The sequence below is a fragment of the Panthera onca genome, chromosome A1 (assembly GCF_046562875.1).
Source record: "Panthera onca isolate mPanOnc1 chromosome A1, mPanOnc1 haplotype 2, whole genome shotgun sequence".
Taxonomy (NCBI): domain Eukaryota; kingdom Metazoa; phylum Chordata; class Mammalia; order Carnivora; family Felidae; genus Panthera; species Panthera onca.
This window is the reverse complement of record NC_138339.1, coordinates 194,298,117-194,316,604: the sequence shown is the minus strand read 5'-3', so window position 1 is coordinate 194,316,604 and position 18,488 is coordinate 194,298,117. Positions and strand designations below refer to the sequence as shown.

General features: G+C 36.8%; 1 protein-coding gene and 1 long non-coding RNA gene across 3 annotated transcripts in view; both read right to left on the bottom strand.

Moving 5' to 3' along the window:
* Positions 1-18,488, bottom strand: part of DACH1 (dachshund family transcription factor 1) — a 438,758-nt gene that overhangs the window by 366,303 nt on the left and 53,967 nt on the right. The gene's annotated exons all lie outside the window — the stretch shown is intronic.
* LOC132681990 (uncharacterized) lies at positions 13-5,940 on the bottom strand. The gene is made up of 2 exons (XR_009611375.2): positions 2,419-5,940; positions 13-2,345 (listed from the first exon to the last, which is right to left on the bottom strand). It is a non-coding gene; the product is annotated as an uncharacterized LOC132681990 (long non-coding RNA).

Here is an 18,488-nt window from a genome sequence, read left to right as displayed (position 1 = left end):
TTGGTGAGCATCTTTATGACCATGGCACTAAACTCTTTTATCTGGTATGTCTGTTTCATTAAGGTTTTTTTTTCCCTGAGGTTTTGTCATGTTCTTTCATTTGGAACATATTCCTCTATTTCCTGATTTTGCTTGACTCTCTGTATTTGTTTCTATGTGTTAGGTGTTACTTCTCACATTCTAAAATGAGCGGACTTGTTGTTCAACCATGCCCTAGCTCTTGGTCATCTCTTGAATCTTTGTGTTGTCTAAGCAGCCGGATTTACTCTTGATAGGTCCTGGTTGTTGAGGTTGTGCCGAGAGGCACAGTATTCCCTCTCAGTATTCCAGAGGGAAGGATCTCAGCCTAGTTTCATGCTGATTGGGAGCCAGACCCTTAGGCCACAGCTCTTTAAATTATGGAAGTATATACAGTCCTGTGGGACCATGGTTGTAGAGCCTGCTGGCCTCCAAGCCAGTTGATCTGGAAGTGCCCCCGTGACAACAGTTGTAAAAATCAGGGCTCCAGATGAGTACATAAACTCCTTTCTGGGAGATACCAGTAAGCTGTAGTGAGGCCAGGGGAGAGCACAAAGGTGGTATTCCCTGGCCTACATTCCCTAGGCTCACCTCTGTAGCCTCTAGATTTGTGGCAAACTTGAGCCTGCCTTCAGGCTGAAGCTCCAGGACAGGTAAATAGACTTTTTTCACAGGAAGATTGGGTGTGTGTTCCAATCTACTGGCCGGGGGCGTTGCGGGGAGGTGGGAGCAGTAGCAGGCTGAAAACTGTTTCTCTGACTGTTACAGTCCCACAGGATTCAGAAATGCAAGCTCTCCCCTGACCACAGTGCCAGGCAATCAAGGGGAGTCCCTGTGTGGTCTGTGTGCATCCCCAGCTTTAGCAAGGCAGCTGGAGAATGCAGGGGCAGGACACGCCTTCCAGCTTTAACAGGGCATCAGGGGAGAGCAGGGATCGTGAATGCCCACCCGCTTTAGCAGGTTTGCTGGAGACTGTAGGAACTGTGTGTGCCTCCTTATACTAGCAAGGTAGAGGGAGAGTGCAAAAGTGGTGTCCACCAGCACCTCCATCTGGGAGTTCCATCAGGCTCCTGCCCATCTTCCATATCAGCAAATGAATCTCCTTCACAAATAGTCTAGGCACTTTTCAAACTGCTGCTGTCATGGTGAGCCCGGGGGTGAGTGACTCTTCATGCGAGCCCTTTAAGAGCAGTATCAGTTCCCTATAGCTCTTTGAATCTCTGAACATAAGCCCTGTTGTTTATCAAAGCTAGATATTCTGGGGGCTCACTTCTCTGTGCAGGTCCCAAGGGTTGTATGCCTGCTATGGGATTCAAACCCCTCACTCCTCAGAGAGCAGTTCCTGCTTTGCAAGATCTCTCCCAATTGTGAGTTGCTGTGCTGCAGGTGGAGGTGCTGGCGTGATCACATTGCACCTCTCCTACCCATTTTTATGCTGCCATTTTATCCTTTGTTGCAGAAGAGCTGTTGAGTGAGTTTCCAGGTCTTTCTCAGAGGGAACTGATCAATATACATAGGCAGCTGTATATTCAGTGTGTCTGTGAATTCAGGATCCTTCTACACTGCCATTTTTCCCCTCCTACTTTCATTCTTTTACCACTGCCACCCCTCTAATTCTGGCCTCACACCTCTCACCTGAGCTATTTTATAACCTCCCATTGGCCTCCATACCTCTTTAAAGATGCCCTTCTGTCAACAAAATAAGACTTCTTTGCCCATCCTATAAAGGCTCTTGATGTGATGGCCTTAGCCAATATTCAAGGTTCTTTCTTGACACTCTAGCTAAATCTTATCACTCAGTATCCACATGATATGCCCTCTATTTTCCAAAACCCTGACTTGGCTCACAAAGTTCCTTCCATCTGGAATGCCATTGAAAATTAACTCCAACTCAAAGTACTACCCAAAGCTTGTCTAAATTTCTACTAATTTTGGGGCGCCTGGGTGGCTCAGTCGGTTAAGCATCCGACTTTGGCTCAGGTCATGATCTCGCGGTTCATGGGTTTGAGCCCTGCATCAGGCTCTGTGCTGACAGCTCAGAGCCTGGAGCCTGCTTCGGATACTATGTCTCCCTCTCTCTCTGTTCCTCCCCTGCTTGTGCTCTGTCTCTCTCTCTCTTTCTTTCAAAAATAAATAAACATTAAAAAAAATAGATTTTAGGGGTGCCTGAGTGGCTGAGTTGGTTAAGTGTCTGACTTCGGCCTAGGTCATGATCTTGTGGTTCTGAGTTGAAGCCCCATGTCAGGCTCTGTGCTGACAGCTCGGAGCTTGGAGCCTGTTTCAGATTCTGTGTCTTCCTCTCTCTCACTCTCTCTACCCCTCCCCTGCTCATGCTCTGTCTTTCTCAAAAACAAACATAAAAAAAAATTTTTTTAATGTATATATTTTTTAAATTTCTACTAATTTCATGAACCTCCATCACAAATGTCCATCTTTTCATAAACCTCCATCATTCTCCATCACACTAGAATTTGTGTCTCCCTACTTTTTTCCTCCAATATCTTGTTTTGGTTTTCTTAGTATAACTACTTATAATATTCTGGCTTGCATTATACCTAATTATTTACATATACATTTATTTCTTATTTTTCCTACCACACGGGAAGTCTTTTTTTGTTTATCGGTTTGTTTATTTTATCTTCTCTGGAACACAGTAATGTACTTCCTATGCTATGGAGCTTCACTGAGCAATACAATAGTCAGTAGCTACATGTGTCTGTCTCAATTAAAAGTATTTAAAATTAAATACACTAAAAAAGTTCAGTTCCTCCATTGCACATGTCATGTTTCAAGTGATAATAGCCACATATGACCAGTGGCTACTGAACTAAATAGTGCAGGCATAGAATATTTTCATCATCAGAAAAAGTCCTATCAGACAGCACCTTTGTAGAGACTCAACAGGAGTTCAATTAGAATTTACATATAATTATCAACAAAGTATCACAAGAACAGGAAACAAGGAGGGAATCTTGAACACTACTTTTCCAACAGTTTGGAAGACAGGCTGATATATACACTCAGCTGTCTTCTCTGGGAGGTTTTGGTAAACTGAGAGCACCCAACATTTGCTCTCTCTCTCTTACTTTAATAACTGCCCCAAACAGACCAGGACAATTTTCTGTTACTTCATATATAATTAATAGTGGTTAAGGAAATTTATATGGCAACTGTTTTGCAGAAGCTTTAACTCACACTTTCAATATTTAAAAAGGCTGCTGTCACGGCTGATAGGAATAAAATTAAACCCACCAGCTGTGGTTTGTTTTTTGAAGAAACACATAACATTTTATTTCTGCTTTGTCTGTCGTCCTTGTAAATGTCAGAAATACAGAACTAAAATGTACTGAATATTCTGGTTTACTGTTAGAGTCTCCTGAAAAGGCTTTTTTTTTTTTTTTTTTTTTTAAATTAGATGGCTATTTTGGTAATTTTTAGTGAGAGATTTTTGTTTCTTTTTACAGTGGTTGAAAATGCACAGTTCTTATATTTGCTCAGCCAAAGAAATGTGATAATAAAATCCATTTGAATACTTTCTAATTTTTATACTCTTTTCTTTGTGAGACTTGTCATCAAAGGATGATCAAGGATTTTTAAAAGAGATATATTTTCCAATTCTTCCATTTATTAGAATTTTGAGTCTATTCCAAGAAATGTCATCCTAGATTATTTAAAATTGACCAGGTGTTTAGCCATAAAGGTCAAAGTATTTTGCTGAGACTCAGTAGTTTTCATGAGACATTCTAGAATCATAGCACTGAATTACAAAGTTTCCTTTTGATCTGTGGCATTGATGTTACACACTGGGATAATAGAACTTACTTGTCACAAAATTCACTTAGAGTCTAAGAGAATATAGTTTGACAATTTAATTCTTTTCCATTATTTTTAACTAGGAAAAATTTTATACTATTCTTTTTAATGTTTTTGCCTTATAAGCAGTCAGCCATTGATAATTACCCCAAGAACAAAGACGTAAGTACAAAAACCTCGGCATTACCTATTATTATATATCAGTACTTGTTAATGTCATTCTAATCAAAATAAAATTATTTAAATCTAAGCACTATTACATATTGTGAAGAATTGCCTGATCAGATCTCTCAAAACTCACCATTATCTCACAATATCGTTAACTACTCTTGGTCTGCTTGCCTCCAAATATTTCCTTTTCTAACCTATGATGATATCAACATCTTCCTCTACTGAACCTAAAATCTCCACAGAGAGCAGTTTATTTTTATTCGATACAAAAAGATGGAGTCCTTCCAAAATGTCATGACATTTTTTTCAACATACCACAACGAGTTACTTTCTTTCATCAATTGATTATGAATCTAAAAATCATCAAGTAGACATGAATTTACATTCTAGTATAAGAAATATGGAGAGAACGCCATCCTGGGCACCCAGGGAGGGGGAGAAGTAGATAGTGGCAGTGTGACAACTCCAGGGCAGAGTTGGGTTCCCAGAATGAGTTGTAGGAGGGCACGAGAGGGGAACTTCTGGCTTTGCAGTTTTGCCTAAGGCAGTCCCTGCTTTTACAGAACAGAATGAACAAGTAAATCATTTCCCTTATAATGGCATACATAATACACTCACACATTATATTTATGCTAAATTAGCAATTGTCTATTAAAACGGGAGCTTTATATCCAAAAACAACAACACAGAAACATGCCAATAAGTTTATTTGCTACTGTATTTATAGTTCAAAACTGTAGTTTCAGTGAGATTAGAATAAATATTGGATCCTCATTTTTCCCAGTTCATTTGCGCTTTCTGCACCCCTGTCATTTTATAATGCTCTGCCAGTATTTATCACAGATTGCAAAAAAGAAAAAAAATCCCTGAATATGTAAAAATAGCAGCTGTTATTTGCCATTAACAATCGGGTAGCTTCATAAATCTTTACAAACTCACAGAGAAAACAGAAGTGTGTGGCTTTAAGACTGGTCAAAGTAAATTTTTATTCTGTCTTAAAGCCAAAAACTAACTCCGGTTTTTATTTTAAGCTATTAATCCCTTCATTTATAAATATTTTTGGAAATATGAATCTACTACTTTATCTTTGGTCGTACGATTACATGGATGTTAATATCAACATTTGGTGATTCATTTCTAAAAATCAACAAATAAAAGTATTTTTAAGAAATTAATCCACACCCCAATTTTTGTTTCCATCCAAATAATTTGGCAATATCTCTCAGTTCAAATCTTAAATATTTCTTGGATCTGTCATGTTTTCTATGTCTCAACTGACACTGCCTGAGTAATATAAGCCTAAAAGGTTCTCATAATTTCTAACATTGCTTCACCACTATCTCCTGAATATTTTCCTGGTGGTAATATCATCCCCATGAAATAATGTTATGAGAGTAATTTATATAGTTTGAACACACAACCATCTCCCCTACTTAATATACTGACACATAGACCTTTCATGATATGACCATTACCGTATCTCTGCTATCACCTCCAACCTTGGACCAACGGGCCCACCTATGAAGCTATGCCAAGTAGACCTCAAGTTGCTTTCTCTTACATTTCCACATCTACATTTCCATATGCTTTTCTCACTGCTTTACACAGATTCCAGATTTTTCAGGAATTAATTTAAATTCTATTTCAAATTTGCAATCCCTTGTTAATGTGCCGCTTCTAAAAAGTCTCCAAAAGATTTGTTGTTGTTATTATTCCACAATTCCACAACCTGTTTCTGTGACCTCAACTTTCATTATGGACCAGAATTATCCATTTTATGGTCTGCCTTGATCAAATTAAACATCTGCCTGCAAAATTTCTACTACACTTTTGATATGGCCAAAGCTCTAAAGAGATTTTCTAGTAGTTTGCAAAGAATTTTCATTATTTTTATAAACACAAAAGTAATCAGAAAAGAAATATAAGCATCATTGGAGGCACTAATGTAATCTGATTCTGCATCCTTCATAGAGGTGATTTTAATATAATATCTTAAGATATAAAATATCATGTTCCCTGTTCTGTCAAGGTCATTTGGTCACTGATTTCAAAGAAGTCAATGTTCTGGAGCAGTTTGACATCCTGCTTGTATGTCTTCAGCGAGGTTTAGTCAATACAGTAGGAGGAATCATTAGTTATTCAAGGTAAAACTTTCAAAAAATGCGACTAAGACACTTTGACCTTCTCTGAATCAGGAAATGCTCTGTGCATCTTTATGCTCTTTTAAATATAATTTGTCTAAACTGTCTAAAGTAAATCAAAAACTATCACTCAACCCTCTTAGTAAAAAGGGTAAATTTTAATTGCAGAACTTAAAACCTCACAATTAAAAGCTATGCGGCTACTTAAAGCCAGCACAAACACGGGAATGAACACTGGTGCATACAAATTAGATTCCTTAACGTATTTGTAATTCTGAAGGATACTTTAAAGCATAGACCATTTATATGCTTGAAATGTCTTCATAAAGGAGGACTAAAATGGATGATTGTTATGCTTTCATAAAGTTTTGTCATGTATATTCCTAGAAATAACTTTATGACTAGCAAAACCTTTTTCTGATGAGATATTAATAACACATCTCAAGTAGAAACAAATATGTGAAAAGGAAAAAAATTCCTTTATCCTGAAAAGTGTACTTAGAATCATAATATTAACAAGTGCACTTTTAAAGTTGAAAATGGTGCCACTAACTAATAAATAAAACTCAAGAAAAAAGTCAACTCAAAATGTAAGGAGGAAAAAAATGAATGTTATTACCCCTCAACATATAGTAACATTAATTTTCTATTCCTTGCAAACAAAGATGTACTGCCTTCTACATGGGACACAGTCTTACTTAAGAACAGCTTTATAACAAAACATATATACTCAAATGATACAATTCTTCATCATCCAAACTAATTGGACAAATAAATACAGAGTTGTAGCAGAAAGGAGAGAAAATATAAGGCGACATTATAATCAAATATTAACTAATAACGTAGATCCCAACGTTAAAAGAAGCTGAAGAGGAAAAAGATACAGATTCACCCACCTACTTCTGGAATGCTCAGCCCGTTGGGTTCAGAATCTTCTGAAAAATAGGTTGAAGGGGCAGTAGTAAGAATTTAATAGTCTTCCAGTATTCAAGAAGGCTGTGGTAGAGAATACAGAGTGTGTACGTGTGTGCGTGTGTGCACGCGGGGAACGGGGTGAAGATGTAAAGACACAAGAGTCACTATCACTGAAAGAAAAATAACACACAGAAGTGTTGAAAGTGGAAGCTGACTCGGAGCCCAACTTTGCCAATTCCACAATTTTGCAAAGGTTAACAATAGTTAATATAATAACAACCAACACTTTCTGAAAGCCTATTAAATGCCAGGGACTGTACTAAATACTTTGCTTATGTTATTTAACATTCACAAAAACACTGTCATTTAGAAAGAATACCTCCCTTTACAGATGAGACTACGGATAAATGACACGGAAAAGACCAAGATTTGCATTCAGGTTTATCTAATGCCCAAATCAGTGTTCTTCTATCACAATACACTTTGCAATTAAAGGAGAATCCATTCAAGGGAATATTTGTATCATATGTAACTACCAATGTGTAAGCCTTAACAGGAATAATGTAATTTAGTAGAATAGTGAGCACCTGACACAAATCACTGGATTTGGGTGGAATTTTGTTGAATATGGAATGTTTATGAAAGAGCGTCATTCCCAAAGAATTCATTAAGGTATAAGTTATAAAAGCATTGACAAGATATACAGTGGACTCAGGTGACTCTTTTTCTTCTGAATAGGAAGAAAAAATACTATGAATTTGCCTGTAGAAATGGTAAGGAAGATAAATTGATGGCTCTAATCTTTTAGCACAATCATAACTAAAAGCTCATATAGCTTCAACTTCATTATTTTTAACAAAATTCACTACGTTACAGTTACTTGTAGAGTACAAAGTACCATAAATAATTTAAATTAAACTACACTTGTCAAAATAAATGAACAAGTAGGTTTTATGATGCAGTACATTTTATGATGCCCTTGATTCTTTAATTTGTGTGTTTTGCTTACTTGCTAATTCACAAAATACTATAATCTGCAATGACTCTTGTACTCATTAGTATAGATTACCAATGTCGCAGTTCAACAGGAAAATCAGTATGGAGAAGCACTGTACTGAACCAAAGTGTCTTTTTAATAATATCCTGTGAATATTTTATAGATACTGATTTGAAGGAAATAAGAGAACTATTTCACCTTCCTCCATACTAACTCACCAATTATTCCTGTGTATAAGGACAGGGAAAAATCTATATATCTATAGCTATAGTTGAATCTACATTTATATCTATCTGTAAGAATATTTATAGGGTTTAGACTCACTAACTATCCTTATCTAAGTTATCTGACTATATTTCCCCCAAAAGAAGTTTCTTACTAAATAATTCTGTCCTACTAAAATTAAAATATCAAAATTTACATGATCAATTTGTTTATACTGTATTACATACATACACATAAAGTGTTTTCTAGAGACAGACTTGTACTAGACTTGTATTAGAGCTCTCCAACAAGATCTGGGCAAAATCACCACAAGGTAAAACATTAACATAATTAATAATAGCTTTTGTAATTATAAATGCATAATTGATACTGAACCAAAGAAGCCTATAACAGAAACATTTTAGGTCTATTATATATTACACACTGAATAGAAAAAAACAAGTTGTTACGAAACAAACAATTTCTTGAAGTTAGCATGATTTCTAAATACCAGATAGGACCCATCTAATTTCTCCATTACAACGTATAGTCTACCAGAAAATAAAGCTCTCTCAGAGAACTGCACCAACCACTAGTTTACCATTCAATTACTGAACCTCTGACGTCTTTGAGAGTATCTAACTAAATGCCAAGAAACCAAGAGAAGCTCTCCGAAAAATCATTGAGTGTACTTAGCCTTGGTTCTTATCAAGCCAGAAGTACCCTCCTTATGGTATCCCTTTCCCATTTTACCTGCTTTATTGCTGCAAATAGTGGGTAGCATAAAGTCAATGGAAACATCCCTTGGCATAATCCCCTGAACCTCACTTCCCGCTTTCATGTAATAAGGTTAATAAAGTCTTCCTGTGAAAACAGATAAGTGAATATTTGTTAAGAATATTTTTTAAAAACTGTAAGTCTCCATGGAAGGTGGTAAAAGGTATCTAAAAATACATCTTTTATTACAAGTTTAAGTGTTTATAAGTTAGAGAACAATGAACTGAATAGCTTTTCCCTGTATCTTTCCTCATTCTCTATGAATTTACACATTTCTGTTCCTTTTATGTATTTGACATCTTCCAAAAACTGACTCTCAAACTAAGCTGGCCTACAACTATTTAAAATTGTGCTCCCAGTACTCATTTCAAGGATCACAGGGCCTTCCATATATTTTATTTTGACTCTGGATTTATGATTTATTGATAGATTTCACAAAGAATTAAACTCAAGGGATATATATATTTAAATATTAGGCAGAGAGCTCCAATTTTATATGTACTGTAATAAAAAAATGAGTATTTCTAAGCCTTTTTTCTTTAATGTTTATTTTTGAGAGAGAGACAGAGCTGGAGCAGGGGAGGGGCAGAGAGAGGAGCAAGACACAGAATCTGAAGCAGGCTCTATCCAGGCTCTGAGCTGTCAACACAGAGCCCGATGCCAGGCTCAAACTCATAAACTGCAAGATCTTGACCTGGCCTGAGATCATGACCATGACCTGAGATCAAAGTTGGACCCTTAACTGACTGAGCCACCCAGGCGCCCTGAGTATTTCAAAGTCATAAGGATATAAATTGAACTGTTCATGATCATTGGGCTCCACTTACCTCTCTTACAGAATATATCAGAATAGTACATTCTGATGTTACATTTCCTTGTCTGATGTTACATTACTTGTCTCAAAAATCCTAGAGCTACAGAATAATTTTAAAAACTTACTGCTGCTTTGATTGTATTTGACCAACTTCTACCCTTAAAAGAAGTTTGTTCTTCTTATCTTGATGAGTTTAGATTAAAGACATTATCTTCATTCCAAAATTATGTACTATAATCAGTAGTTAAGGACAGGTCAATGGTGGTTAGGGGGCATCAAAATGGTATCATCATATACATAAATTAAAATAAATTAGGTAACAGTTCCCTGAAGTCCATTTCCAATTGACTCAGACATTTACTAGGTATGTCCCATCAGTGTCCATTTTATACATTTTTATATACTAATCATTCAAATATATCCGAAGCCACTTAGCTTAAGATTTTTCCTAACAACAGGAGGCTAAAATCATGCTACAAAAAAGGGAGACAGCTTGAAAATGCTTATTCTCCATCATGACCAAATTTAGAATTCAGATATCTACATCACCTAAACTGCCGTTGGATTATTACCCAAGGAAATCACACTTTGGTGCTTAAATCATGACTCCACATAAATGCTAAATCATAGCACAGTCAGCTTCAAATTGCTTGATCTGCCCCAGGCCCACTTCGTTAGATGTGAAAACTCATAGCTACTCTTCCACACCATTACTGCCCAAATTGAACTTCTTCGTAAAGGTTTTACGCTTGACTTACACTAAAATGTTGTCCAATATGCCCAGTTCCTTAAACATATTCAGAATTTCAAACAAAGGTAATAGATTTCATACATTAAAGAATATTGAGTGCCGACTATGTTCTAGGCACTGTGCTCAGTCATTTTATGTATGCCAGTCCTAAGTACTGGATTTTATGATTTTTCTTTCACAGAGAAGGAGAGACTCAAAAGTAATCTCAATTTACTAAGTTAGTACTCATGACCACCATTTCTAGAGCACCTACCAAGGAACAGAGGTTTTATCCACAATCACTATGACATTTAATATCACAAAATTCTGGTGGCGCCTGGGTGGCTCAGTCGGTTCAGCATCCAACTTTGGCTCAGGTCTGATCTCACTGTTCATGAGTTCGAGCCCCACATCGGGCTCTGTGCTGATAGTTCGGAGCCTGGAGCCTGCTTCAGATTCTTTGTCTCCCTCTGTCTCTCTCTGTGACCCTCTCCTGCTCACACTCTGTCTCTCTCTCTCTCTCTCTCTCTCTCTCTCTCAAAAATAAATAAACATTAATATCACAAAATTCTGCAAGGGAGATATTACTCTACACTTAGGATAAAGAAGAGGATCCTATGAGTTGAGTTATTTGCGTAAAGGTCTTAACGTGTGAACACGCTAGTGATCAACCCAAGTGTGTCAGACCCAATAGCTCACATTCAAGCTGAAGTCCCATAATTTTCCTGACATACATACCCAAGTTTTCATCTCCATCCACAGATACCTTCTCATCTTTCCATTAACAAGGTTTCCTTTCTCCATTCTGAATGAGAATTCACTCCTCCTCTGACTTAAAGTCAGTACAACTGAGAAAGGAAAGCAACCGCACCAGGTTTAAGAGCAAAACTGCAATATGATTTCATGAGATTAGTTCTCACCCAAGCCATCTAACAGATGAGGAATGTGCCAGCATGTTCAGGAAGTGTAAAATACACACCACTCAAAGCACAAGTTCTAGGAGGGAACAACATATATTTAATTGGATAGCTCTTTTCTAATCATAATGTAAAATTACATGCAAATTTATAATTTTTAGAGTTAAAAGAAACATAAGAGATTATCTAGCCCAGTGATTTCATTTTACAGATCAAAAGTCATGAGGCCTAAGTAAATGAAGCTATCTATAGGGCCGGTTAGGCGACAAAATAAAGGCTTGAATTCAGACGTTGAGCCCTGAGCAGGGACTCCTTATACTGTGATGTTGCATTCTTGCAATAATTATTTGAGGGCAAAGATAAAGTTGATGCAAATGGTGAAATAAATGGGTTATCATCCTATCAACAAGTGATTTGACTATGGCCTTATCTGCTAGTAGAAAATAAACTAGATGAACTGAATATAAATATAAGAACTTTCTCATCAGTCAATTTCATTGTGCTTGTCTAGAAACTCTAGTTTTTCCAAATACACAGTTTCAAAAAATGACCTTTAGTGAATGAAACCTCTGACTGCTGCCACAACTATGTACAAGTTTATAAATTACACATTTTGCTTAGCTATACAACCACTCCAAACTACAGAAACAAAATAAGTGGAAGTTGTTAACATCCACACATACACATGCTATGTGTTTATATTATATTATATTATATTATATTATATTATATTATATTATAAAAATATATTTGACTCTTCATAAACATAATTCATTAAAGTAATATCCTGCATATATGAATGAAGGACTGCTATGATGAGAAAATATATGAGTAAAGAATGAAGTGTCTTACAAAACATTTTTAAATGGGATTTTATTAATAACAGTGGTAAAAACTTGGCATCAAACAAGTTGCATATAATTCGATACAAGTAAAATTTTAAAACATTAAAGGACTGAAATTAGATTGTAATGGACTCTTTGGATTAAATCAATGCAATTAAGAATATGATGAAGTATCCAGTTATCTGTTTTCTGAGCCTTTGAAAAGTGGAAAAATTAATGGAACTGTACAAGAAATTAGTGCTGACTAGATTAATTGCCATAGCAATTGTCATATTATAAATATGTTATTTGTGATAATTATGCATCAGTATAATGCTTGGGCTGTCACATTACTTGAACAAATCTTTAGATTCTGAATAAAGATCAGCAAGTACTTCTTTATTTCCAGCATTATTACAAATTTAGAACACTTTAGAGGAGAAACGTGAAATTCAGTACTAACATAGCATGTGTTTTTAAAAGTTTACCAGCACTTCAACTAATAAGTTGGGGGAAATTAAGCAGTAAAAAGGCAACCTGAGGAAACCTCAACAGGAATGTAAACTAAACGGGTGGGGAGGTCTGTAGGTGTCAATCAAGAACAAAATGCAACTGTCAAGCTTGCTTTGCTAACAAACTGTCACATCAACAATATGGAGTTAATGACTACAAATTAACTGTATACCAGATGCTTGACACTTTGTTATGACACTTAGCAAGCTAGTTGACATTTGGGGATCAAAGCTTCTTTAATTACACTTTGTATAACATGTGCAACCTTTATGCTAATGTCCAAATATTCCTTGGAGCAAGACTGTCCAAGTAAAAACGACCACAGACTGTTTTCTAGGTGTAGGTTGGAAAGTATTCATGTGGCTCTAAAGAAAGGGGGGGAGGAGTAACTGAGCAAGAGACAGGCTTCCATGCACAATGTTATTCAGTATTACCATTGCCTAAAATAACACTGTTTTTTAACTTGGTGAACGGGTGAAGCACTTTTTCTCACATATAGACACAGTCTGTGAAATTACACATTTTCAAACAAGGTGGTAATAACATTTATAGACATTTATAAAAAGAAAGACAACCAGGCATATCAGAATTTAAAATAACTGGAAAAGGTATTAAAGAGTAGAGTGATAAAAAGAAAAAACACTAACTGCCTTCGGAACACTGATTTGAGTGATTTTTCAAGTCCTTTTTAGGGAAATGGTTTGACATTTTCCCAAGTGAATAAAACTCAAAAAATGATATAAGCAAAATTTTACATTATAGGTATAATACTGAATACTGAACAGGCATAACCATGAATTATAGGCTACGTCAACATAAGAAAATGTTAACATTGTAATCAGATTTTAAATAAGCTCATATTAACAACAACAAAAGGCTGTCTTAAAATTAACAAAATTTAGAAAATATCTAATAAATCAGAAAGAAAAATACATCACTAAAAGTATCTACATATCTTTGTAATAAGTTAATGCAGTAGCAATAAAAATCCATTGGAACTTCCTTTGGAAAAGGCACTGTCTTTGTACATGCGGCAGACACAGTTAAATGATACTGTTACAAGATTCAGAGGCATGTGACCCTGCATCCCACTTTTGCCTGAACTATACTTGTTGGGAAAAGGCAAGTTTGAGATATGTGAAGAAAAATAAAAGGAAAGAAAAATATATAACGCTAAAACTGGAAAGAACATTGAGGGTCATCTAGTCCAACCTTTTCCCTCTATAATCAGGAAAAACCATGGCCCCAATAAGTAGAAATCTCCAATCCATGTTGTTATGGACTGAAATGCCTAAATGCAACGTAATTCTATCAGTTGGTGAGCCAATTATTGGATGCCTACTGATCTCTTATAATGGCAGACACTCCTGTATGAGCTAGTGATGCTCGCAAAACACCAGGAAAGTACAGCTGCACTAAACAAGAGTGACTACCTGCGACAAGAGTCACTGATGAACACCTGAAATGTGGTTAGTCTGGACCGACACATGCTGTAAGTGTAAAATATGCACCAGATTTTAAAGACCATGTATTAAAAATTATAAAATATCTCGTTAATAAGTTTTGTATGTTGACTATATGTTGCAATAACATTTTGCATTTACATAATGAAATGTATTGTCAAAATTAAGTTCCCTTAGTTCTTTCAACTTTTCAAAATATGGTTATAAGAAATTTTAACTCACAGTGTGGCTCACATTATATTTCTATTGGACAGCACTGAACTGGTCCAAGAGAGTCTCTCCTCAAGGAACTTAAAGTTGGAAATAGGAAATAAGTAAATGAAATAAACACATGCTAGAGTGAAGATAAAATCAGGTGGCCTGATAGAGAGCGATAGGGTGTGGGTGTGCTTCAGCTAGAGCTGTCTGTGAAAGTCACTCCGAGGAATGGAAACTAAAGTGGAGACTTCAGGAATGAGAAACACACTCCCAGAGGACTGAGTTTGGTGAATGAAAGATCAAAGAGAAGGTTACTGTAGATGTAGCTAGACTGCAGGTGAGGTTGGCGAGAGAGATAATAGATAAATCTGTCTGAATGCAATGTCTGGAAGTCCCACCGAGGAGTGAGATTTCCCTTGGCAGAGTGGGAAGTCACCGCAGGGTGTTGATTCACCACCCCTAGGGCTGTGACCCATATCAAGCTCCTACCATTTCTTGCCTCTTCTAGGGTCTCCACCAATTTGGTCATCCTGTCTCTCTTGCACATCAACAGTCGTCTTCTAGGTTAGGCATCAATATTCACTAATATTCACCAGTAAATTTCCAAATGTAGAATTTTTACCTTCCCATTAGCAAAAAATTCAAAGTAGATAAGATTTATGTGTTAAAAGTGATTCCTCCTTTGTGATTTGGACAATTAAGAAACCTACTTTTGACTCAGATGCCATCCTGTCTCTTTTAGCTTCTACTAAGCTCTAAAAGCACATTTTCTTTCCAGGCTCTTGTGCTAGTCTCCTAAATACATCTTCTCCAATTGTGAGACTCCAGGAAGGGACCTGTATCGATCAGGGTCTCAGCACAGAATGCAGTCCACTCAAATGTTATAATCGAGGAGAGTTACATGATTTAGGGAGTATTTGCAAAAAATATCAGCAGAGTTGAAGTCACCCAATAAGGGAGACTGTGGCACACCCTGGGGCTGCAAGGGGTGGGAGGCCTAAAAGGGCTAGGAGGTGAAATAGTTACTGCAACTGCAGAGTAGCTGAAGCTATAGGAAGATATCACCCTGTAGGAATTGTGGACTTTGGAGGAGGGGATGAAGCCACACCTCATTAAGACAGCAGGAAGGAAGTAAAGGAAATAAATGCCTGACCCCACTCTCTCTTCCTGATCTCCAGCTGGCACTTTCCATTGGTTGAACACATCCAGAAGACAGAGGGCAAGAGAGGCCAATAAGACAGTCCATAAAAATTTGGCTCCCAGAGCGCAGGGCCAAGTGGCAAAGGATGTGGTGTAGATCCGGAAGAGCACATGGAAAATATCCAGAACTTTACAGAGTGTCACGGCATCCTCTCTTTTATTTTATGTAGTCCTGGCCTGGGATTGGCAGCCTCGAGCTAAAAGCCTTTTTCATAGTCCTAGGTAACACTAGGTACTTCCATAGTGGATATAAACACACATTCAGAACTGATCCTTTCATTCTACCCTTTTCTCCTTCCGCCAGCATAAATAATAGGAATGTACAAACTCCATTCTCTACCACCACAGAATGAGAGCAAATTGGAGAGAGTAAAGGTTCTGTTTCGTCATTCATTTAACAAACAGTAATTGATTTCTTTCAAAGCATCAGGTGCTGTTTTCAGCACTAAATATCCAGTAGTGAAAGAACAAAGCCCCTGTTCAGAAGATTTCATATTGCAATGAGGAGAAAACAAAACTAAGTAAACAAATCAGATAATTTCTGATGTTGCTAAGGGCTAAAACAACAACAACATCACATAATGTAGCAAAGCGTGGTTGTCTGGGTGCGAGATGTGGGCAACATTAGTTAGGATGAACCAGAGCTGGCTCAGTGTCATGTAACTGACACCTAATGGGGAAGACTGAAGTTAGTCACAGGAAGAAATCACAGGGCGGAATTTGTGTGGAAGGAAGAAATGCCAGGAAGACCAGTGCATCTACAGCACTGTCAGAGTGGTATGTGGGCCAGCCAAGGGGTGTCAAGGAAGCCCCAGTACCTGTTACCATGCCTTTACCCTATACCAGCCAAGAAGACGCATGCTTTTCTTTACACGGTCTGTCGCACCACCCTTCTGCAACTGAGCAGAGGCAACTGCCCACGAGGTGACCCTTTCTAATCCCCAAATCTGCCACAAAATCTAGCTGAAGCCATGGTAGAATGCATGGATTCTATTCCAAGTGCTAAGGAATGCATTAGAGGTTTTGAGGTTTTAATTTTTAAGTTTCATATCATATTCTCTGAAAGTTTTTGCTTTGAACTAATGCATCAAACCATGGGTAAAAAGCAGAGCTCAGTGTATTCCAAATTAAAATACTAATATACCCTTTTGTATATGCAAATCAATTAAAATCACAAGTAGAGGAGGACATAATTATAAATCCATACTCCAATGCAGAAAGAGCATTAGAAGTGTTCTTTTGTAATAGATCATTTTCCTAGTTGGATTCCTATGAAGAAAGGATAGGATTATCAACTGTCCTCTAAAAACTGTTCTACAAGAGTGGCAGGGCAACTATATTCAAATGCAACAACCAAAAGAGAGAGAAAAATAGGAAGGAGAAAGTGTTTTCATGTTTCTCTTCTGATCATCTCACCACACCATCAATCATGTCTCAAATGAAAAAACAAACAAACAAACCTCCAAAGTATGAAACTTGCCAATCTAACACCAGAGTTCTAGACTATAACACAGCTTCCTAAGATCCTGATAGCCCATAGCTGTACTTCAAAGTGGTCAAATCTGTCTCTTCATGAAGACACAGTCTAAGAAAGCCAGGACTAACTCTGGAAAAGTTCATAAGCAGACAGAGTAGAAGATATACCCTACAGACTACTAATCAAACTGGCCCCATTCGAGAGAGTTCAACCACTTCTCCAATTTGTCACCAGGGCCTCAATAGACTAATCCTTTTACATGGTATTTAGCTCCTTTTAGCTGATTTAGTGTTAATCTTTTTTTTTTCCACTTTACTAGGATTAAAAAATGACTTACCCTATCCACATACTATATAGTAACATGTTATTTTAACTATCTAGTAACAAAGAGCTTTTTCCCACATATGTAGGTATATCATATATAATGTATATAAACTTCTGTGAGGTTTATTATGGGTATGTTTTGAAACTCTAAAATTTTTTTCAACATTGCTAACATTAAAACTCCAAGTCAGGAAATTTTACACTACCTGACTGTCAAAAGCCTATCTTAATATTAACACTTGAATTACATAATTTTTATTTTTTATGCCAAACAATAAAACAGAAACAGTTGCATGCACCTAGACTACAACCCAACAAACCAAAAACCAGTCAAACAAACACAAACAACAAAAAACATGAGACAAAAGAAAGGAAAAGAAAAATATCTTAGAGAAATGACTTCTTCCAATTCTGAAGCATGAATAATATTACATTAGAAGACTATGAGGAATAGAGAGGTTAATATAATTCATAAGCTATGATAACCAACATACCTAGAACTTATTTTTTCTAAAAGTTGAACAAACACCATACTCATAATCTCAAAACTTCTGTGAGACAGGAAACAAAGGGATAGTCAGCAATGACTTAGAAAACCATATGAGGTGCCTGGGTGGCTCAGTCGGTTAAGCGTCCTCTTCGGCTCAGGTCGTGATCTCACGGTCTGTGAGTTTGAGCCCCACGTGGGGCTCTGGGCTGACAGCTCAGAGTCTGGAGCCTGTTTCAGATTCTGTGTCTCCCTCTCTCTCTGCCCCTCCCCTATTTGTGCTCTGTCTCCCTCTATCTCTCAAGAATAAATAAACATTAAAAAATTAAAAAAAAAAAAAAAGAAAACAAAAGTGTTCATTGCTACATAATATAACCTCATATGAATGCATCAGGACTTAATTCACACGTGCCCACTCTTGGTAGTTGGATTATTTCAAATTTTTCACTGTGCTCCATGGCACTTTAATTCAGACTTCTAGATTGTTGTTATTTCCTTTGAACAG